We start from the raw sequence: 4,028 nt of genomic DNA on the forward strand, positions 1-4,028 counted from the left end.
GTGGCCTTGTAAAGGGGCCTAGCCATTTCAGCGAAACCAGGGATCCACAATCGGCAGAACCCCGCCGACCCTAGGAATTCACGTACCTGGCAGACGTGTGGCTTTCACTGCAGGGAAGTGTTCCATGCTGACTGACAAGGCCGCAGTATGCCCAAGTCTAGCAGCCGTCGGATGTGTGGGATGATCCCCTTCTGAGCTCTCAGAGGCATGGGGTATTGGCATACCCTGACCGGATCTGCTTCTGGCTTTAGTTCAATGTATATAGTTAGCCGATGTTGGACCAGTCCCATTCCCCCAGTTTCTGTCCATGCTTGGGGAAACTCCTGCAACCAGTGGTCAATGTCGATCATTGGTGCTGTGGGGTGTTTGATGAAGACGATATTCATCCTCAAGATTCAAGACAAGCGCCTCTTTATCCAGCACCTCTGCCCCTTTAGGGTGGAAACTAATTTGGGCTCCCATCTTGGTGAGTAGGTCTCGGCCTAACAAGGGGTATGGGCACTCAGAAATGACCATGAAAGAGTGGGATACCTGGCCCACGTCAAGATCCACTGTTCTTCGGGTAGTCCATGAATATTGTTTAGTGCCCGTAGCCCCCTGCATCCATGAGGTCTTATTTGCCAACTTCCCTTGAGGTTGTAGTAAGACAGAGTGTTGTGCCCCAGTGTCTACTAGGAATTTAATCGGTTGCCCCTCCACTTTAAGGGTTACCCTGGGCTCAGGGAGGGGTGCCGAACCCCAACCCCCCTAATCATCTAAATCTTCAACCTCCAAGACAGTAGTGGGGGCCTTTGGTTTTTTTGTTAGGGCACTCCTTTACCCATTGGCCTTTTCCCCTGCAATAGGCACACTGGTTTTTATTAGGGCAATCCTTCACCCAGTGGCCTTTTTCCTTGCAAAAAGCACACTGGTCTATATTCAGTTTGGGCGTTCTTGGTGGGGGCCATCCTCCTTACCTGCTCCTGAAGCCAACTTCTTGAGACATCTTTGTTTCTCATGTGGGTCATCCATGGTTGCGGCCAGTAGGATCTTAGCCAGGTTCTGGGTCTGATGGTCACTTATCTTAGCTTGTTGCTCCTCCTGAGTCTCTCTGTTATTGTAGACTCTTTCTGCCACCACTATCAGATCCTGTAGGCTCTTCTCTTCCAGTCTTTCTATCCTCTGCCGTTTTCTTTTAATGTCCAGAGTGGCTTGATTAACAAAGGCCATAACAATGGCAGCTTTGGTTTATTGGCCTCTGGATTCATAGGGGTGTATTGTCTAAACACCTCTATGATCCTTTCTAGAAATGCCCCTGGACTCTCATCTCTACCCTGTCTTACATCATATACCTTGGCCAGATTGGTAGGCTTGCATGCTGTAGCCTTGAGACCTGCCATTAGAGTCTGGCAGTAGACCTGGAGCCTCTCCTTACCTTCTGCTGAGTTGTAGTCCCAGGCGGGGCAAGACAAGGGGAAAGCTGCATTTATGAGGTTGGGGTTCTGGGTTGGTTGTCTGTCGTTACCCAAGATGGACTTTCGGGCTTCCACCTGGATTTGCTCTCTTTCCTCAGTGGTAAAGAGAACCCACAAGAGTTGCTGACAGTTATCCCAGATGGGCTGATGGGTGACAAGAACAGTATCCAAAAGATCGATAAGATCTTTTGGGTTATCCGAGAACTTTGCGTTTTGGGTTTTCCAGTTGTATAAATCACTGGTAGAAAATGGCCACTATAACATTGCTGTCCCCCTGTTTCATTGGGGGGTCCCATGGCACGGAGGGGAAGGACAGTGGAATTGGCTGGTCCCAGGTTTGGGGCTGGGGCTGCCCGATGGGTCCAATCAGGTGTCCCTGCCACTGGCCCATGCATGGGGGCCCCTCCACCTTGGGGGGGTGCGCTCCCTTGGCAGCCCCTGATGCTTCCGCTGGTGAGGGGCAAACGGGGGGTGGAAAAGGGGACCTGGTAGGGTGGTGGAAAAATCAGGTTCTCCGTGGAGGTGTCCTGAAGGACAGGGTAAAGCAGAGTCTTTGGTTCGAACATCGTCTTTTTGTCGGACCTAGGAGTTGGGTTCCTCAGGGCTAAAGCCTTGGATGCGGGTCCTGCTTTGGGAAGAAGAAGAGGTTTAAGCTAGGAGGGAAGATTTTCGATCATGTCTTGTCAGACCAGGATGTAAGGTATTTGGTCAGGGTGGCCGTGTGGTTTTTCTCTGAAAATGATGGCCTTAACCTCTAAGATAATAGGTAGTTGAAAATTTCCCTCCTGGGGCCATCCAATATTAAGGTATGGCCATTCAGACAGGCAGAAAGTCCAAAACTTTCCCTTTCATACATCAGTGCTCAGGTTATGACATCTTGACATCCGAGAAGTGATCAATTATCAGAGACAGAGGAGTTGTCTGTGTCTGTCCCACCCCATCCTCAGTCCACAACAAGACAAATACACTTACAACGATTAACAAGAACACACTCACAAAGACAAACGATCTGGTGTGGCCGTGAAGACAAAACTGGAAGGAAGTTAAGGGAGAATCTGGCTGTACTGGAAGCTGGCTCTCTTCACAGATGAGGACCTCGTCCTCTGGGCCCGAGCGCAACAGCAGCCGAGCCTCCAGATGAGGACCTCGTCCTCCGAGCCCAACCACAACAGCAGCTGAGCCTCCAGATACGGGACTAACTACAACAGCAGCCGCTCCTCCAGATAAGGGGCCGACCATACGTACCAGCAGCCAAGCCTCCAGATGAGGACCTCATTCTCCGGGCCCAACCACAACAGCAGCCCAGCCTCCAGGTATGGGCCCGACCGCAACAGCAGCTGAGCCTCCAGACAGGGCAGAGGGACGTCTCCCAAGACCCCCCAGTCAATGGCCCGCCAATGTCGACATCAGATACTCAGACTGGAATTCCTACAGGTTAAAAAAAAAAAAAAAAAAAGAAAAAAGAAAAAAAGAAAAAAAAAAGAAAAAAAAATGCAGAGTGGAGCTCCCAAAGTATGCATGCAAATGGATAAAAAACCGAGTGCATTCACCAGCCGGCACAGGACCCTTGGGGTCAGAGTCCTGGGGGTCTCTCAGATCTCAGTAGGACTTCCAAATGTTATGTCCAAGTTTTCATGTCCGAGAGACCACCAAGGAGCCAAGCACCAATGCAATCACACAAGGGTTTATTCAGCAAGCTTAAGCTTGGTCCCAAGTATATCCGACTAAGCAGAGTAGGGACTTGGACCCTGAGCTTAGTTAAGGCAGGAATATTTATGGGTTCCTGTTACTAAAGCAGGGTGGGGATTTCTGGAATGAAAGCAGGGTGGGGGTCTCTGGAACTAAAGCAGGGTGGGGTTTACTAGAGCTAAGTAGGGGAAAGTTCAGCCCTCGGGCACAGGGGTCTGAGATGGCTGCCGGAGCTAAGAAGGCTGTACTTATGCTAATGCCGGAGCTAAGAAGGCTGTACTTATGCTAAAGCTAAAGCTGAGGTGGGATGGCCTTAATTTCTTGGCCTCCACACCCATCATATTCCACATCCCATGCCACTTGCATCCTCTTACTTCATATAATACATTTTCTCCTTCTGAGCTCAGTTCTTTCGAGATTCTCTGTAGTTTTTTTTGGGAAACTGACAAATGAAAGGCCAGTGACATAAGCTACAACCTCTCTTGCTGCCCTGGGTCTCAGTGTGGCTACTGGTACCATCATCTCTGTCTAGGTTCCTCTCATGCTCAATGTTTTTGCTGGTGTAGATGGCTGACCTGGCCGGGTGACCCAGGCCTTCATCCCTAGGGAGTCTGAGCCCCTGGTCACCAGCCCTTCTCAGGTCATGGTGGCTGTATTTGTTCATTTCCTGTCAAAAATGATTAAAAGAGGACCCAAACACCTTAGTGGACCACCTAGGTGCTAAACAAATTCTTCCCTGTCCCTGTTGTCCTCCAGCATGCAGGCTTCACTCTGCGTATCTGGTCAAACAAGGGTTAATTACCCCTGTTGGGATGACTGATTCCTTTCGTTGCCTGCTGGGTTTTTTTTTTCCCCCTCATTCAACATTATACTTTATTTATTTAT

At 49.8% G+C, this 4,028-nt stretch overlaps 1 pseudogene; it reads right to left on the reverse strand.

Moving 5' to 3' along the window:
* Positions 1–336: 336 nt before the first annotated feature.
* On the reverse strand, positions 337–2,693 carry LOC122894494 (annotated as a pseudogene).
* Positions 2,694–4,028: the final 1,335 nt, after the last annotated feature.

The sequence above is a fragment of the Neovison vison genome, chromosome 13, assembly GCF_020171115.1.
Source record: "Neovison vison isolate M4711 chromosome 13, ASM_NN_V1, whole genome shotgun sequence".
In the NCBI taxonomy this organism is placed as follows: domain Eukaryota; kingdom Metazoa; phylum Chordata; class Mammalia; order Carnivora; family Mustelidae; genus Neogale; species Neogale vison.